Raw genomic sequence first — 20,652 nt, 5'->3', positions numbered from 1 at the left:
GTAATTTCTCCTTGAGTGTCCCGGTTGTTATTTATATTCCCTCTGTCCCGGTCGTCATTTGTGTCCCGGTCTGTAATTTGTCTTTGAGTGTTTTTTTCTTTTTAGTATTTTTTAGTTTTTTACATTTTTTCTTTTTTCAGTTTTCTTTTTCTTCTTTATTTTTCAGCTTCACTATGAAATACATATCGCCGAACCTTTGTTTTTTTAACTAAAATCTGGTAGGCATTGATGACCTTATCCAAGTCAAGATCCCAAACCCAATCATCATCGCTATCATTTTCAGTTTTGATATGTTTTGACTCTCGCTGTCCAGGTGGATCTTCATCTAACTGCGCGGTTTTGCGTTCTTTAGCCTCAAGCCTGTTTCCTTGATGTTCTTTTGATTCCTCGGCTCGCTTTCTTTTCTGACTTTTTCTATCAGCAGCAAGTTTTTTGGCATAGACTCTTTGAGCATCTTCATCGGCTTTTGCCATTGTAAGTTCATCAGTCATTTTAATCTTAAACATTAATAGATTTCTACGTGAACATATATGTCTTAAATATCTTTAATGACGTCAACGTCATAGCAAAAATGACGACAACTAACTTCATGACGCCAGTCGACACAGAAACATGACGTCACCTGATCCACAGACAGACAACTTATTTTTATATATATAGATAGATATAATTCTAAAATTGTCAGGTAATTTTCTATTTTGAAATAAAAACTAAAAATTATTGCTCAGACAACTTAAATATTTTTGATATTTACATAATAGCTTTAGTGGTTCTGGACTGAAAACTAAATATGCTAATCAAATTGGGAATCGCAATCTTTTAGGTTGAAAAGGCAGATCCATTGGAATCATGAGAATGCGTGGAATAAGAAAAGCCTCACCCTCAAAAGGCCCTGTCAAGATTGTTGCCTCTATTACGTTATAACAGACATAACACGTCATTTGTGTCCCGGTGTCCCGGTCAGTAGTTTCGTTAGTCGACAAACATGACGTCAGACGACAAACAACTTCATGACGACATACAGCTCAATCCTTATAATGACGTCAGTTGACAAACATGACATCAGTCGACACACAAACATGACGTCAGTCGACAAACAGACAAACAACTTATTTTTATATATATAGAAGATATATATATACATATATATATATATATATATATATATTTATATATATATATATATATATATATATATATATATATATATATATATATATATATATATATATATATATATATATATATATATATATATATATATATATATATATATATATATATATATATAAATATATATACTAGCTGTTGGGGTGGCGCTTCGTGCCACCCTAACACCTAGCTGGTGGGGGCGCTTCGTGGCCCCCTCCCAAGCTCCCCCACGCGCGTAAGTTGTTACGCGCCATATTAGTTACGCACCATTGTAGCTGTGTCCCTATGGCCCACCTGTGAATATAGATGTATATATATATATATATATATATATATATATATATATATATATATATATATATACTAGCTGTTGGGGTGGCGCTTCGCGCCACCCCAACACCTAGTTGGTGGGGGCGCTTCGCGCCCCCCCCAAGCCCCCCCGCGCGCGTAAGTCGTTACGCGCCATAATAGTTACGCGCCATTGTAGTTGTGTCCCTATGTCCCACCTGTGAATATAGATATATATATATATATATATATGGTTTTAACTACGTAAAACTTGCGAATATACAACATTCTTTGCTGTCCCATTGTCTTTGCATATAAATAGATTGTCAGGTTATCCCCCTGTTTCCCCCGGTGTCCCCGTTGTAGTTGTGTCCCTGTGTCCCGGTCGTCATTTATATTCCCTGTGTCCCGGGTCCCGGTCATCATTTGTATCCCGGTGTCCCGGTCTGTATATACATTCGTTTTTTAGTTTTGTTTTTCTCCTTTATTTTTTTCCTTTTTTTTTCTTTTTTAGCTTATTTAGATTTTTAGATTTTTTAGTTTTTTTTATTAGTTTTTAGTTTTTATTTCTTTTTAGTTTTTTTGTCCCGGTCGTCATTTATATCCCCCTGTTTCCCCCGGTGTCCTCGTTGTAGTTGTGTCCCTGTGTCCCGGTCGTTATTTATATTCCCTGTGTCCCGGTCGTCATTTGTATCCCGGTGTACCGGTCTGTATATACATTCGTTTTTTAGTTTTGTTTTTCTCCTTTATTTTTTTCCTTTTTTTTCTTTTTTAGTTTATTTAGATTTTTAGATTTTTTAGTTTTTTTATTAGTTTTTAGTTTTTTTTTCTTTTTAGTTTTTTTGTAGTTTTTACCTTCTTTTTAGTTTTGTTAATTTTTTTTTTTACTTGTGTCCTGGTCGTCATTTATACTCCCTGTGTCCCGGTGCTTTGTTGATTGCTAATCGAACATTCCTTTTGTCCTGGTCGCTTTCTCTTTGAGTGTCGTCATTTATTTTTTTCTTTTTTAGTTCTTTTAGTTTTTACCTTTTTTAGTTTTTTTTTAGTTTTTAGTTTTTTTAGTTTTTTACCTTTTTTTAGTTTTTTTAGTTTTTTAGCTTTTTTATTTTTTTTATTAGTTTTTAGTTTTTTTGTAGTTTTTGCCTTTTTTTTAGTTTTTTTAGTTTTTTAGCTTTTTTATTAGTTTTTAGTTTTTTTTGTAGTTTTTGCCTTTTTTTAGTTTTTTCAGTTTTGACGTCACCTGATCCAGTTTTTTCAGGTGACGTCACCTGATCCACGATCCACAGATCCACAGACAACTTATTTTTATATATATAGATAGTTTTTTTTTTTTTACTTATGTCCTGGTCGTCATTTATACTCCCTGTGTCCCGGTGCTTTGTTGATTGCTAATCGAACATTCCTTTTGTCTTGGTCGCTTTCTCTTTGAGTGTCGTCATTTATTAGTTTTTTCCTTTTTTTTAGTTTTTTATTGGTTTTTACCTTTATTTTAGCTTATTTTTCAGTTTTTTCCTTTTTTTTAGTTTTTTTTTATTTTTTATTTTTTTTAGTTTTTTACCTTTTTTTAGTTTTTTTAGTTTTTTTAGTTTTTTAGCTTTTTTACTTTTTTTATTAGTTTTTAGTTTTTTTTGTAGTTTTTGCCTTTTTTTAGTTTTTTCAGTTTTTTTTTTAGTTTTTTATTGGTTTTTACCTTTATAGTTTTTTTAGTTTTTTAGCTTTTTTATTTTTTTTATTAGTTTTTAGTTTTTTTTGTAGTTTTTGCCTTTTTTTAGTTTTTTCAGTTTTGACGTCACCTAATCCAGTTTTTTCAGGTGACGTCACCTGACACATCCATCCATCCATCCACAGACAGACAACTTATTTTTATGGTGACGTCACCTGATCCACGATCCACAGATCCACAGACAACTTATTTTTATATATATAGATAGTTTTTTTTTTTTTTTACTTATGTCCTGGTCGTCATTTATACTCCCTGTGTCCCGGTGCTTTGTTGATTGCTAATCGAACATTCCTTTTGTCCTGGTCGCTTTCTCTTTGAGTGTCGTCATTTATTAGTTTTTTCCTTTTTTTTTAGTTTTTTATTGGTTTTTACCTTTATTTTAGCTTATTTTTCAGTTTTTTCCTTTTTTTAGTTTTTTTTTATTTTTTATTTTTTTTAGTTTTTTACCTTTTTTTAGTTTTTATAGTTTTTTTAGTTTTTTAGCTTTTTTATTTTTTTTATTAGTTTTTAGTTTTTTTTGTAGTTTTTGCCTTTTTTTAGTTTTTTCAGTTTTGACGTCACCTAATCCAGTTTTTTCAGGTGACGTCACCTGACACATCCATCCATCCATCCACAGACAGACAACTTATTTTTATATATATAGATAGATAGATAGATATATATATTTAACTACGTAAAACCTATGAATATACAACATTCTTGGCTGTCCCATTGTCTGTGCATATAAATAGATTGTCAGGTTTACCGACTATTGAACATGCAACATATAATTGTCCATGGGAAAAACAATCTGTATTCAGATCTATACCTCATTATTCTAATGATTGCCTTTGAGCTTTGTTGATGGTGATTGCTAATCGAACATCCCTGTGTCCCCGTCGTCATTTATATATCCCCCTGTGCCCTCCGGCGTCCCCGTTGTTGTTTCCCTGTGTCCCGGTCGTCATTTGTGTCCCGGTGCTTTGTTGATGGTGATTGCTAATCGAACATTCCTTGTGTCCCGGTCGCTTTCTCTTTGAGTGTCCCGGTCGTCATTTATATTCCCTATGTCCTGGTGGCCCGGTCGTCATTTGTGTCCCGATGTCCCGGTCTGTAATTTCGTCAGTCAACAAACATGACGTCAGTCGACACACAACCATGACGTCACTCGACAGACACACAGGCAACTTATTTTTATACTAGGTGTTGGGGTGGCGCTTCGCGCCACCCGAACACCTAGTTGGCTGGGCGCTTCGCCGCCCCCCCAAGCCCCCCCACGCGCGTAAGTCGCTACGCGCCATATTAGTTACGTGCCATTGTAGTTGTGTCCCTGTGTCCCACCTGTGAATATAGATAGATTTATATATGTGTTTCAAACTACGTAAAAATTGCGAATATACAACATTCTTGACTTTCCCATTGTCTGTGTATATACAAAGCCGTATGTACTAATAATGACGTCATATGCAAACGCTCTTTTTACAAACAAACAAACATGCATAACAACAACTCGTTTTTATATAGATAGATAGATAGATAGATACAATACAAATTAACTGCGTAAAACTTGCGAATATACAACATTCTTCGCTGTCCAATTGTCGCTGCATATAAATAGATTGTCAGGTTTACCAACCCTCGAACATGCAACTTACAATTGTCCATGGGAAAAACAATCAGTATTGAGATCTATACCACATTTTTCTAATGATTGACCTTGAGCTTTGTTAATGGTGATTGCAAATGCTAATCGAATTGGGAATTGCAATATTTTAAATTGAAAAGGCAGATCCGTTGGAATCATGGGAATGCGAGGAATAAGAACAGCCTCACCCTCAAAAGGCCCTGTCAAGATTGTGGCCTCTATTAGGTTTTCCATTGTTTGTTTTTTTACGGCAAGTCGCGTGCCATTGCAAAGCTTTGGTGGGTTGATATTTCTTAAAAGTATTATTGGTACGCCTATTTTTAGTTGTAGCACGTGTGGTGGAAACCCTGAAAGATCCACGGAATTTAAAAATTCAGATGGATAATTAACCGCTTCATTTGGTTCGAAAACTGTGTCGACTGACTTGTAAAGGACTGCCTGGTCTCGAATTTTGGTCGAAACAATTTTGTTGATTTCGTGGACATCTATATTTTTGGGTGCGAGAATCGCTCTTTCACTTAGCCATTTATTATTCTTATAATTTTTTAGAATATTCGGAAATACTTTTTCAATCAATTCATTTTTGGACGTCACTAAATTACAGAAATCAGCAGGTAGTTGTATACGTCCTGAAATTGAGTCTACTGGGAGCTTTCCGTTTCTAATTGCCAGCAATTGATCTGAAAATGTTTGGCCAGAGTCATCGTTTTGCAATCGGACACGCATATTTGTAGTTAATTTTAATGTTTTTGAATGTGCCCATAAATTAGAATTTTTCAGGCAAGCATTCATTTCGTCTGCAGGAGTTGATCTAGGTATTATAGGTAATGTTTGCCTGAAATCTCCCGCAAGCAATATTAATGTGCTGCCAAAGGGTTTCGACTTCCCTCGCAAATCTTTCAAGCATTGATCCAGAGCCTCGAGCGATTTTTTGTGTGCCATTGTGCACTCATCCCAAATAATTAGTTTGCATTGCTGCAATACTTTACCCATCCCAGATGATTTGGAAATATTGCACGTGGGAGTTTCTGTAGAATGCAAATTCAGAGGCAATTTCAAAACGGAATGAGCAGTTCTTCCACCAGGCAGCAATGTTGCGGCTATTCCGGACGACGCAATTGCCAACGCTATACCATTTTTTGATCGAATTGATGCCAGAATCAGTTTTATCACAAACGTTTTACCAGTACCTCCTGGCGCATCCAAAAAGAAAATTTCTCCAACTTTGTTATCGAAACAATGCATTATCGTATCATAAATGTCTTTTTGTTCCGACGTTAACTTGGAAATGTTATTTTGTACATACGACAATAGATCACTCGTACTGTAACTTTGTTCACGATCCAATTCTACACATGCCGAAACAGCAGCGATACGGTTAGATGAAGGCATTCCCAAATCCTGAAGAGGTTTGTTTGCCATACGTACGCACAAATCTTCTATAATAACTAAAGTGTAGTTATAAATTTCTGATGTAAAATCAAAAGTCATGTCTGGCGTCTCTAACTGTTTTTGATGGAGTATATCTTCGGACATTTTTGACTTATATTTTTCCCATAACTCTGTAGGAGCTGATGGAGAGCAAGTTGTTAAAATGATGCCAAACAATGCACGAATTTGACTTGAGGTTGACGTTTCGCACGCGTCATTGATGCAGTTATCCCAGTGTTGGTCATTCTCCAATAAATTCAGAGCTTGGCATGCACTACGGTAAGTGTTATGTATAGTACCGTTTACAGTTCTCAAATACTCAAAGGATGTCGGACCGGGTACATTCACCAAAAGCAGGCGTAGAAAGAAGCATTCATGTTGATTGGGGTGAACGGTGTAGAGTCTTCCTATCATGGTATCTTTGAAGATGGTAGGTTGGCCGTCGACTGACTTACCCTGTTTTCGACGTTCAAATACTTTATTTTTAGTATTCCACGTGTAATACGAAGGCACTTCAGTATACAGCAGTTTTTTTGCAAAAGAATCGTTTTTGCAAAGCGAAAAGAAACCGCTTAACTTTGTATCCGGTGGATTCAGGGCTCTTTGTTGCACGTTGGTTTCCGAGAAATAAATTCGTTGACCATTCTATAAATGTACCGCTAAGTGAACAACAGCTGGACTACGTTCATGTATCGGAAATGAAAGAATTCGCAAACAGCTTCATTACTGCTTATGTATCTTCCAGCCTGATATTGTACGATTTCGTCGATATCTCTGATTTCGGGCTGCAAGCCAAAAACTGCCATGTCACTGCCTTTGTTGACGTATTTACATATGTATTTGATTGCCTTTACGGAGTTACAGTATTCAACGTTTATGTGTGCATTAAATGTTTTTGATAATAATGGGGAATATGGAACAACCCTTTGGTTATCTACTTCGATGGTGGTACCGTTACGCTTCTTTATTATTGCTGTTTTACCGCCATATTCAGTAGATCTTCTTCTATATAGTGGCTAACCATCATTGCCAGTAATTGTGTTGGATACTAAAAGTCGAGGATATTGCGAGTACATCCAGCATCGCACTGACCTAAACACTTCAAGTTTTACTATGTACTTTATCAGTGATTTCAACTTTTGCCGGAAGACACGGGCCGTAATGTCATGTCTTTGAACCGCCGATTGTCCTTGAAGTAAAAGCTGCAGTATCTCGTCTCAAGATTGATTACATGTAAATGTAATAAATAAATCTGGACGACCATAGAGACGAACATACGCAATAGCATCTTGAGCATATTCATGCATATGACGGGGACTGCCAGCATATGACGAAGGTAAAATTGTTAATCTTCCAACGTTTGTGGTATTACCGTCATTTATAACTGCATCTCGCACATGAATGTATTGTTCAGAGCGGAGCTTGGTCTGATTCAGGCGGATATATAGCAAACGTTCTGATTCAATTTTAGCATACATATCAACGACGAATTGGTGAAACAATTCACGGCATTTTAAAATATAATTTTCTTCATCCTGCCGAATCATTAGTCTATAGGAATAATTGCACTGCATTTCTTTGTCATTTCTTTGTTAGTGGCTGGATTCATCAATTTAATATTAAAGTGATAGCCGTCGGCTCCATTCCAAAAAATGATAGGATATTGTAGGGCATCTTAGCATCGATGAGTTTCAGCAATTCTTAACAACTGAGCGTTTCGCTTACTAAGAATAATATCTTGAGGTAAAAACTGATCACTGACCATAACGATTGCCACTTCGTCGATAGTTGGAGCATTGTATCTACGCACATGTTGGCCAGGAGGCGTTTGGTCAGCGGAAATAACAATTTTATGCGTATCAGTAGGCATCAAATCGACGGCTGTTTTGAACAGACGCACTAAATTAGTATTTTCGTGGAAAAGATGTTGCAATTGGGAAACAATTGTCCTTTCAACGTTGGTAGAAATTTCGCAACGTGCATTCAATTCAGAATTTCTATCACTGATGAATTACAATTGTAAAAATTTATGATTCTCACCTGAGAATGGTAGAAGGGACCCTGCTCTATGAAAAATTTGCCCTTTTACTTTGAAAGTAGACATAAATTGATCTGGATTTTCGATTTGGGCTCCAAACGACGTCATTTGGAAACATGAGTTATATTTTCTGATTTGTGACAAAAAACGCTTAGATTCTGACGTAGTTCCAGTAAGGAAAGTCTTCAATGGCTCTGGTGGTGCAGCCAATAGAGGAAGTTTAACTTTTCCTGAGGCGCAACACATTCCCATTGTTTCACCATTGAATTTCAAGGCCTTGCAATAGGGACAAATTTTAGAAATAGTCCCGATTTGAACACATCTACTCAAGCTATAATCATCGACTGAGCTGTACCTGAATGCCAGGCGATAACTTTCAGGTTGCTCTGATTCCTCGGCACGCTTTCTTTTCTTACTTTCTCTATCAGCAGCAAGCCTGATTTCTTGCTGTTCTTGTGATTCCTCGGCACGCCTATTTTTCACTTTCTCTTTTAGCAGCAAGTCTTGTTTCATGGTAGTTCCTCGGCACGCCTTCTTTTTTCACTTTCTCTTTTAGCAGCAAGTCTGCGTTCGCGTTGCTCTGGTAGTTCCTCGGCACGCTTTCTGTTCTTTCTTTCTCTATCAGCCTCAAGCCTGTTTCCTTGCTGTTCTTTTGATTCCTCGGCACGCTTTCTTTTCTGACTTTCTCTATCAGCAGCAAGTTTTTTGGCATAGACTCTTTGAGCATCTTCCTCGGCTGTTGCCATTGTAAGTTCATCAGTCATTTTAAAGTTAAACATTAATAAATTTCTACGTGAACGCATGTCTTAAATATCTTTAATGACGTCACCGTCATAACAAAAATGACGACAACTAACCTCATGACGTCAACATGACGTCACCTGACAGACACATCCACAGACAACTTATTTTTATATATATAGAAGATATATATATATATATATATATATATATATATATATATATATATATATATATATATATATATATATATATATATATATATACATTCAAATTTTCAAAAACCTTAAAAAGATTACACCCATTCAAAAACCTTAAAAAGACAACCAAAAGTTTGAAGCTTAGTAGATATCGTTGTTGGAAATCGGACTTGCTTTAATAATCAAACATCTTCGAAAAGACCTCAATATGAAAATACAGCAAATTGCCTCAAATTGTCTGCGGCTTCGCGCCACCCCAACACCTAGTTGGTGGGGGCGCTTCGCGCCCCCCCAAGCCCCCCCGCGCGCGTAAGTCGTTATGCGCCATATTAGTTACGCGCCATTGTAGTTGTGTCCCTATGTCCCACCTGTGAATATAGATAGATAGATATATATATATATAAATATATATATATATATATATATATATATATATATATATATATATATATATATATATATATATATATATATGTATATATATATATATATATATATATATATATATATATATATATATATATATATATATATATATATATATATATATATATATATATATATATATATATATATATATATATATATATATATGTTTTTAACTACGTAAAACTTGCGAATATACAACATTCTTTGCTGTCCCATTGTCTGTGCATATAATTAGATTGTCAGGTTTACCGACTCTTGAACATGCAACATATAATGGTCCATGGGAAAACAATCCGTATTCAGATCTATACCTCATGATTCTAATGATTGCCCTTGAGCTTTGTTGATGGGGATTGCTAATCGACCATTCCCTGAATCGCCATCGTCATTTATATATCCCCCTGTGCACCCCGGCGTCCCCTTTGTAGTTATGTCCCTGTGTCCCGGTCGTCATTTATATTCCCTGTGTCCCGGTCGTCATTTGTGTCCCGGTGTTCCAGTCTGTGATTTCTCTTTGAGTGTCCCGGGCGTCATTTATATTCTTTGTGTCCCGGTGTCCCGGTCGTCATTTATATCCCCCTGTGCCCCCCGGCGTCCCCATTGTAGTTGTGTCCCTGTGTCCCGGTCGTCATTTATATTCCCTGTGTCCCGGTCGTCATTTGTATCCCGGTGTCCCGGTCTGTATATACATTCGTTTTTTAGTTTTGTTTTTCTCCTTTATTTTTTTCCTTTTTTCTTTTTTTTCTTTTTTAGTTTATTTAGATTTTTAGATTTTTTAGTTTTTTTATTAGTTTTTAGTTTTTTTGTAGTTTTTACCATTTTTTTTAGTTTTTTTAGTTTTTTTTTTTACTTATGTCCTGGTCGTCATTTATACTCCCTGTGTCCCGGTCGTCATTTGTGTCTCGGTGCTTTGTTGATCGCTAATTTATATTATATTTATTTTTATATTTTTTATATTTATTAATATTTTTTTAGTTTTCTTTTTCTCTTATTTTTCAGTTTTTTCCTTTTTTTAGTTTTTTCTTTTTTTGTTTTTAGTTTTTTTTTGTTTTTTACCTTTTTTTAGTTTTTTTAGTTTTTTTAGTTTTTTAGCTTTTTTAGTTTTTTTATTAGTTTTTATTTTTTTTTTTTAGTTTTTGCCTTTTTTTAGTTTTTTCAGTTTTTTTTTAGTTTTTAGCTTTTTACCTTTTTTTAGTTTTTTTAGTTTTTTAGCTTTTTTAGTTTTTTTTTCTTTTTAGTTTTTTTTGTAGTTTTTACCTTTTTTAGTTTTTTTTCTTCTTTTGTATTAGTGTGAATTAATTCAGAGGTCATATGCGGACAAACACGACGTCACTCGACAGACAGACAGACAGACATAACCCACAAACAACTTATTTTTATATATATTTATTCATATTTTTTTAGTTTTCTTTTTCTCTTTTATTTTTCAGTTTTTTCCTTTTTTTTAGTTTTTTTCTTTTTTAGTTTTTAGTTTTTTTTTAGTTTTTTACCTTTTTTTAGTTTTTTTAGTTTTTCTATTTTTTTTATTAGTTTTTATTTTTTTTGTAGTTTTTGCCTTTTTTTTATTTTTTTCAGTTTTTTTTTAGTTATTAGATTTTTACCTTTTTTTAGTTTTTTTTAGTTTTTTACCTTTTTTAGTTTTTTTCTTCTTTTGTATTAGTGTGAAATAATTCAGACGTCATATGCGGACAAACATGACGTCACCTGATCCACAGATCCACAGATCCACAGACAACTTATTTATATATATATATATATATATATATATATATATATATATATATATATATATATATATATATATATATATATATATATATATATATATATATATATATATATATATATATATATATATATATATATATATATATATATATATATATATATACTAGCTGTTGGGGTGGCGCTTCACGCCACCCCAACACCTAGTTGGTGGGGCGCTTCGCACCCCCCCAAGCCCCCCCGCGCGCGTAAGTCGTTACGCGCCATATTAGTTACGCGCCATTGTAGTTGTGTCCCTGTGTCCCACCTGTGAATATAGATAGATTTATATATGTGTTTCAAACTACGTAAAAATTGCGAATATACAACATTCTTGGCTTTCCCACTACTGGGAGCTTTTCGTTTCCAATTGCCAGCAATTGATCTGAAAATGTTTGACCAGAGTCATCGTTACACAGACAGACAATATATAGAAAATATATATATAAAATATAAATATATATATATTTTCTTTTTAGTTTTTTTGTAGTTTTTACCTTTTTTAGTTTTTTTCTTCTTTTGTATTAATGCTAAAGCCAAGGTTCAAACCTGGAGCCTCTCGGACCTAGAACCTGAAACATAACGCTTTACCAACTCAGCTACTTCGGCTTGAATACATTCGTTTTGAGCAGCTTCCTCAGGTGTTGCCATTGTAGGTTCTTCAGTCATTTTAAAATTAGAAATTTCTCTTTCAACGGTCTTTTTATAATTAAAAATTTGTGTTTGAACGATATTCTTAAATACCTGTGTCCTGGTCGTAATTTATATTCCCTGTGTCCCGGTCGTCATTTGTGTCCCGTTATCCCAGTCTGTAATTTCTCTTTGAGTGTCCCGGTCTGTAATTTCTCTTTGAGTGTGCTTTCTTTTTAGTATTTTTTAGTTTTTTACATTTTTTCTTTTTTCAGTTTTCTTTTTCTTTTTTATTTTTCAGCGTGTCCTGGTCGTCATTTATATTCCCTGTGTCCCTGTCGTCATGTTTTTTACATTTTTTCTTTTTTCAGTTTTCTTTTTCTTTTTTATTTTTCAGCTTCACTATGAAATACATATCGCCGAACCTTTGTTTTTTTTTAACTAAAATCTGGTAGGCGTTGATGACCTTATCCAAGTCAAAATCCCAAACCCAATCATCATCGCTATCATTTTCAGTTTTGATATGTTTTGACTCTCGCTGTCCAGGTGGATCTTCATCTAACTGCGCGGTTTTTCCTTTTTTTCTTTTTAGTTTTTAATTGGTTTTTACCTTTTTTTTTGCTTTTTTAATTTTTTTTCGTTTTTTCTTCTTACTTTTTTTTAGTTTTTATCTTTTTTATTTTTTTTTATTTTTATTCTTAATTTTATTAGTTTTCTTTTTCTCTTCTATTTTTCAGTTTTTTCCTTTTTTTTAAGTTTTTTTTAGTTTTTAGTTTTTTTAGTTTTTTAGTTTTTTAGTTTTTTTAGTTTTTTAGCTTTTTTAATTTTTTTTATTAGTTTTTAGTTTTTTTGTAGTTTTTGATGTCATGACGTCAACCTGATCCACAGATCCACAGATCCACAGACAGACAGACAACTTATTTTTATATATATAGATAGATAGAAGATATATTCCCTGTGTCCCGGTCGTCATTTGTGTCCCGGTATCCCAGTCTGTAATTTCTCTTTGAGTGTCCCGGTCTGTAATTTCTCTTTGAGTGTTTTTTCTTTTTAGTATTTTTTAGTTTTTTACATTTTTTCTTTTTTCAGTTTTCTTTTTCTTTTTTTAGTTTTTATCTTTTTTATTTTTTTTTATTTTTATTCTTAATTTTATTAGTTTTCTTTTTCTCTTCTATTTTTCAGTTTTTTCCTTTTTTTTAAGTTTTTTTTTTAGTTTTTTTAGTTTTTTAGTTTTTTAGTTTTTTTAGTTTTTTAGCTTTTTTATTTTTTTTATTAGTTTTTAGTTTTTTTGTAGTTTTTGACGTCATGACGTCAACCTGATCCACAGATCCACATATCCACAGACAACTTATTTTTATATATATAGATATATATCTATATATATATATATATATATATATATATATATATATATATATATATATATATATATATATATATATATATATATATATATATATATATATATATATATATATATATATATATATATATATATATATATCTATATATATATATATATATATATCCTTTTTTTTAGTTTTTTTCTTTTTTAGTTTTTAGTTTTTTTTTAGTTTTTACCTTTTTTTAGTTTTTTTAGTTTTTTTAGTTTTTTAGCTTTTTTAGTTTTTTTTATTAGTTTTTAGTTTTTTTGTAGTTTTTGCCTTTTTTAGTTTTTTCAGTTTTTTTTTTAGTTTTTAGTTTTTTACCTTTTTTTAGTTTTTTTAGTTTTTTAGCTTTTTTAGTTTTTTTTTCTGTTTAGTTTTTTTTGTAGTTTTTACCTTTTTTAGTTTTTTTTCTTCTTTTGTATTAGTGTGAAATAATTCAGACGTCATATGCGGACAAACACGACGTCACTCGACAGACAGATTAATTTTCTTGCAGCATGTCCTGTATTATTATATTCTATGAGTGTAGCAGCAGCATAACTATTTCCAACAGTTAAGTCCATCGAGTTGCTTAGATATGTTGTACCGTCAATCCAAACAATATCATCTAGGGTAAGATACCCGTAAGAAGATTTCTTCCACTTTTATTTTGTACGAATTATAATTTTCCCTGAACCACACAGAATCGGGATTATGCTCTTCGACTTTCAATTATTCAACAGAACCTTTATTAACTGAATATCATATCTTGTGACAGCGCAGTGGAATAAACTGGGCTAGTAGATCATGAGTCTGCAGGTTCAAATCCCGCCTGTCACAAGACCGTCCAAAACGTTCACATAATATTTGAAAGTCCCAATAATAAAGCAGAAGTCAAAAATTCATTCTTTCATTAAATAACTATAGAGGAATTTTCTGCTTTAAAGTTTTTATTGCGTTTTTTACTTGTTTTGAAGTTCGGACGGCTGTTTTCAAGATTCATTGTATCAGATTAACGACGCTTCTTGACTACTAAGGTCCCTGCATCGGCCCTGCAGTGCATTTCTGCAGCATGATTCGATCTCTGGGTCCCGTATTACCAAGCTAAGGTCAAACCCACTGCGCCACCACAGGACATTTCAAGATTCATTTATATAGGAAAGCCCCATTTTTATATTTTCTGCGCTTAAATTACATTTCCGGGCGTCATTCAGATTCGTCAGGATATTGTAGGGCATCGTAGCATCGATGAGTTTAAGCAATTCTTGTCAACTGATTGTTTCGCCTATAAAGAATATTATCTCGAGGTAAGAACTGATCACCGACCACAACGATTGCCACTTTGTTGATAGTTGCGTATCAGGAGGCATCAATTCGATTGCTGTTTTTAAGCAGAAGCACTAAATTATTATTTTTGTGGAAAAGATGATATATATAAATATATACATATATATTTTCTTTTTAGTTTTTTTGTAGTTTTTCCCTTTTTAGTTTTTTTCTTCTTTTGTATTAATGCTAAGGCCAAGGTTCAAACCTCGAGCCTCTCGGACCTAGAACCTGAAACATAACGCTTTACCAACTCAGCTACTTCGGCGTGAATACATTCGTTTTGAGCAGCTTCCTCGGGTGTTGCCATTGTAGGTTCTTCAGTAATTTTACAATTATAAATTTCTCTTTCAACGGTCTTCTTACAATTAAAAATTTGTCTTTGAACGATATTCTTAAATACCTGTGTCCTGGTCGTCATTTATATTGCCTGTGTCCCGGTCGTCATTTGTGTCCCGGTATCCCAGTCTGTAATTTCTCCTTGAGTGTCCCGGTCGTTATTTGTATTCCCTCTGTCCCGGTCGTCATTTGTGTCCCGGTCGGTAATTTCTCTTTGAGTGTTTTTTCTTTTTAGTATTTTTTAGTTTTTTACATTTTTTCTTTTTTCAGTTTTCTTTTTCTTCTTTATTTTTCAGCTTCACTATGAAATACATATCGCCGCCTGTGTCCCGGTCGTCATTTGTGTCCCGGTATCCCAGTCTGTAATTTCTCCTTGAGTGTCCCGGTTGTTATTTATATTCCCTCTGTCCCGGTCGTCATTTGTGTCCCGGTCTGTAATTTGTCTTTGAGTGTTTTTTTCTTTTTAGTATTTTTTAGTTTTTTACATTTTTTCTTTTTTCAGTTTTCTTTTTCTTCTTTATTTTTCAGCTTCACTATGAAATACATATCGCCGAACCTTTGTTTTTTTAAATAAAATCTGGTAGGCATTGATGACCTTATCCAAGTCAAGATCCCAAACCCAATCATCATCGCTATCATTTTCAGTTTTGATATGTTTTGACTCTCGCTGTCCAGGTGGATCTTCATCTAACTGCGCGGTTTTGCGTTCTTTAGCCTCAAGCCTGTTTCCTTGCTGTTCTTTTGATTCCTCGGCTCGCTTTCTTTTCTGACTTTCTCTATCAGCAGCAAGTTTTTTGGCATAGACTCTTTGAGCATCTTCATCGGCTTTTGCCATTGTAAGTTCATCAGTCATTTTAAACTTAAACATTAATAGATTTCTACGTGAACATATATGTCTTAAATATCTTTAATGACATCACCGTCATAGCAAAAATGACGACAACTAACTTCATGACGCCAGTCGACACAGAAACATGACGTCACCTGATCCACAGACACACAACTTATTTTTATATATATAGATAGATATAATTCTAAAATTGTCAGGTAATTTTCTATTTTGAAATAAAAACTAAAAATTATTGCTCAGACAACTTAAATATTTTTGATATTTACATAATAGCTTTAGTGGTTCTGGACTGAAAACTAAATATGCTAATCAAATTGGGAATCGCAATCTTTTAGGTTGAAAAGGAAGATCCATTGGAATCATGAGAATGCGTGGAATAAGAAAAGCCTCACCCTCAAAAGGCCCTGTCAAGATTGTTGCCTCTATTACGTTATAACAGACATAACACGTCATTTGTGTCCCGGTGTCCCGGTCAGTAGTTTCGTTAGTCGACAAACATGACGTCAGACGACAAACAACTTCATGACGACATACAGCTCAATCCTTATAATGACGTCAGTGGACAAACATGACATCAGTCGACACACAAACATGACGTCAGTCGACAGACAGACAAACAACTTATTTTTATATATATAGAAGATATATATATATATATATATATATATATATATATATATATATATATATATATATATATATATATATATATATATATATATATATATATATATATATATATATATATATATATATATATATATATATATATATATATATATACTAGCTGTTGGAATGGCGCTTCGTGCCACCCTATCACCTAGCTGGTGGGGGCGCTTCGTGGCCCCCCCCCAAGCCCCCCCACGCGCGTAAGTCGTTACGCGCCATAATAGTTACGCGCCATTGTAGTTGTGTCCCTATGTCCCACCTGTGAATATATATAGATATATATATATGGTTTTAACTACGTAAAACTTGCGAATATACAACATTCTTTGCTGTCCCATTGTCTTTGCATATAAATAGATTGTCAGGTTTACCGACTCTTGAACATGCAACATATAATGGTCCAAGGGAAAACAATCTGTATTCAGATCTATACCTCATGATTCTAATGATTGCCCTTGAGCTTTGTTGATGGTGATTGCTAATCGACCATTCCCTGTCCCGGTGTCCCGGTCGTCATTTACATCCCCCTGTTTCCCCCGGTGTCCCCGTTGTAGTTGTGTCCCTGTGTCCCGGTCGTCATTTATATTCCCTGTGTCCCGGTCGTCATTTGTATCCCGGTGTCCCGGTCTGTATATACATTCGTTTTTTAGTTTTGTTTTTCTCCTTTATTTTTTTCCTTTTTTTTTTCTTTTTTAGCTTATTTAGATTTTTAGATTTTTTAGTTTTTTTATTAGTTTTTAGTTTTTTTTTCTTTTTAGTTTTTTTGTCCCGGTCGTCATTTATATCCCCCTGTTTCCCCCGGTGTCCCCGTTGTAGTTGTGTCCCTGTGTCCCGGTCGTCATTTATATTCCCTGTGTCCCGGTCGTCATTTGTATCCCGGTGTACCGGTCTGTATATACATTCGTTTTTTAGTTTTGTTTTTCTCCTTTATTTTTTTAGTTTTTTTAGTTTTTTAGCTTTTTTATTAGTTTTTAGTTTTTTTGTAGTTTTTGCCTTTTTTTAGTTTTTTTAGTTTTTTAGCTTTTTTATTTTTTTTATTAGTTTTTAGTTTTTTTTGTAGTTTTTGCCTTTTTTTAGTTTTTTCAGTTTTGACGTCACCTGATCCAGTTTTTTCAGGTGACGTCACCTGATCCACGATCCACAGATCCACAGACAACTTATTTTTATATATATATAGATAGTTTTTTTTTTTACTTATGTCCTGGTCGTCATTTATACTCCCTGTGTCCCGGTGCTTTGTTGATTGCTAATCGAACATTCCTTTTGTCCCGGTCGCTTTCTCTTTGAGTGTCGTCATTTATTAGTTTTTTCCTTTTTTTCTTTTTAGTTTTTTATTGGTTTTTACCTTTATTTTAGCTTATTTTTCAGTTTTTTCCTTTTTTTTATTTTTTTTTTATTTTTATTTTTTTTAGTTTTTTACCTTTTTTTAGTTTTTTTAGTTTTTTAGCTTTTTTACTTTTTTTATTAGTTTTTAGTTTTTTTTTGTAGTTTTTGCCTTTTTTTAGTTTTTTCAGTTTTTTTTTAGTTTTTTATTGGTTTTTACCTTTATAGTTTTTTTAGTTTTTTAGCTTTTTTTTTTTTTATTAGTTTTTAGTTTTTTTTTGTAGTTTTTGCCTTTTTTTAGTTTTTTCAGTTTTGACGTCACCTGATCCAGTTTTTTCAGGTGACGTCACCTGATCCATCCATCCATCCACAGACAGACAACTTATTTTTATATATATAGATATATTTAACTACGTAAAACCTATGAATATACAACATTCTTGGCTGTCCCATTGTCTGTGCATATAAATAGATTGTCAGGTTTACCGACTCTTGAACATGCAACATATAATTGTCCATGGGAAAAACAATCTGTATTCAGATCTATACCTCATTATTCTAATGATTGCCTTTGAGCTTTGTTGATGGTGATTGCTAATCGAACATTCCCTGTGTCCCCGTCGTCATTTATATATCCCCCTGTGCCCCCCGGCGCCCCCGTTGTAGTTGTTTCCCTGTGTCCCGGTCGTCATTTGTGTCCCGGTGCTTTGTTGATGGTGATTGCTAATCGAACATTCCTTGTTTCCCGGTCGCTTTCTTTTTGAGTGTCCCGGTCGTCATTTATATTCCCTACTAGCTGTTGGGGTGGCGCTTCGTGCCCCCCCAAGCCCCCCCCCCCCCGCGCACGTAAGTTGTTACGCACCATATTAGTTACGCGCCATTGTAGTTGTGTCCCTGTGTCCCACCTGTGAATATAGATAAAAGAGAAAAGATTTCTCTTTTCGTTACAGATATACATGTTTTTAACTGCGTAAAACTTGCGAATATACAACATTCTTCGATGTCCCATTGTCTGTGCATATAAGTAGATTGTCAGGTTTACCGACTCTTGAACATGCAACATAAAATTGTCCATGGGAAAAATGATCCGTATTCAGATCTATACCTCATTATTCTAATGATTGCCCTTGAGCTTTGTTGATGGTGATTGCTAATCAAACATTCCCTGTGTCCCGGTCGTCATTTATATTCCCAGTATCCCGGTCGTCATTTGTGTCCTAGTGTCCCAGTCTGTAATTTCTCTTTGAGCGTCCCATTTATCATTTATATTCCCTGTGTCCCGGTCGTCATTTGTGTCCCGGTGTCCCCGTCTGTAATTTATCTTTGAGTGTCCCGGATATTCCCAGTGTCCCGGCTTTTAGTTTTCTTTTTCTCCGTTATTTTTCAGTTTTTTCTTTTTTTAGTTTTTTTTCTTTTTCAGTTTTTAGTTTTTTATTAGTTTTTAGTTTTTTTTTCTTTTTAGTTTTTTTTTGTTGTTTTTACCTTTTTTTTAGTTTTTTTAGTTTTTTTTCTTTTTTAGTTTTTAGTTTTTTACCTTTTTTTTTTAGTTTTTTAGCTTTTTTAGTTTTTTTTAGTATTTTCTTTTTAGTTTTTTTTGTAGTTCTTACCTTTTTAATTTTTTTCTTCTTTTGTATTAATGCTAAAGCCAAGGTTCAAACCTGGAGCCTCTCGGACCTAGAACCTGAAACATAACGCTTTACCAACTCAGCTACTTCGGCTTGAATACATTCGTTTTGAGCAGCTTCCTCGGGTGTTGTAGGTTCTTCAGTCATTTTACAATTACTAATTTCTCTTTCAACGATCTTCTTACAATTAAAAATTTGTCTTTGAACGATATTCTTAAACACCTGTGTCCTGGTCGTCATTTATATTCCCTGTGTCCCGGTCGTCATTTGTGTCCCGGTATCCCAGTCTGTAATTTCTCTTTGAGTGTCCCGGTCGTCATTTATATTCCCTCTGTCCCGGTCGTCATTTGTGTCCCGGTCTGTAATTTCTCTTTGAGTGTTTTTTCTTTTTAGTTTTTTACCTTTTTTCTTTTTTCAGTTTTCTTTTTCTTCTTTATTTTTCAGCGTCACTATGAAATACATATCGCCGAACCTTTGTTTTTTTAACTAAAATCTGGTAGGCATTGATGACCTTATCCAAGTCAAAATCCCAAACCCAATCATCATCACTATCATTTTCAGTTTTGATATGTATTGACTCTCGCTGGCCAGGTGGATTTTCATCTAACTGCGCGGTTTTGCGTTCTTTAGCCGCAAGCCTGTTTTCTTGCTGTTCTTGTGATTCCTCGGCACTCTTTCTTTTCTTACTTTCTCTATCAGCCGCAAGTTTTTTTGCATAGACTCTTTGAGCAGCTTCCTCGACTGCTGCCATTGTAGGTTCTTCAGTCATTTTACAATTAAACATTTTTCCGTCCACGATCTTCATACAATGAAAAATTTGTCTTTGAACGATTTTCTTAAATACTTTTAGTCTTCTTTTTTCACTTTCTCTTTTAGCAGCAAGTCTGGTTTCGCGTTGCTCTTGTGATTCCTCGGCACGCTTTCTTTTCTTACTTTCTCTATCAACAGCAAGTTTTTTGGTATAGACTCTTTGAGCAGCTTCCTCGGCTGTTGACATTGTAGGTTCTTCAGTCATTTTACAATTAAACAATTTTCCGTGAACGAATGTCTTAAATACCTTTAATGACGTCATCGTCATAATGACGACATGACGACCTGATGACATGACGTCACTCGACACACAGACAACTTAT

General features: G+C 33.9%; 1 long non-coding RNA gene across 1 annotated transcript; it reads right to left on the bottom strand.

Annotated features, from left to right (window-relative positions):
- Positions 1-2,299: 2,299 nt before the first annotated feature.
- Positions 2,300-3,811, bottom strand: LOC136042759 (uncharacterized). The gene is made up of 2 exons (XR_010621413.1): positions 3,319-3,811; positions 2,300-2,708 (listed from the first exon to the last, which is right to left on the bottom strand). It is a non-coding gene; the product is annotated as an uncharacterized LOC136042759 (long non-coding RNA).
- Positions 3,812-20,652: the final 16,841 nt, after the last annotated feature.

This window comes from Artemia franciscana, unplaced genomic scaffold (assembly GCF_032884065.1).
Source record: "Artemia franciscana unplaced genomic scaffold, ASM3288406v1 Scaffold_1942, whole genome shotgun sequence".
Lineage (NCBI taxonomy): Eukaryota > Metazoa > Arthropoda > Branchiopoda > Anostraca > Artemiidae > Artemia > Artemia franciscana.
This window is presented reverse-complemented; position numbering and strand designations above follow the sequence as displayed.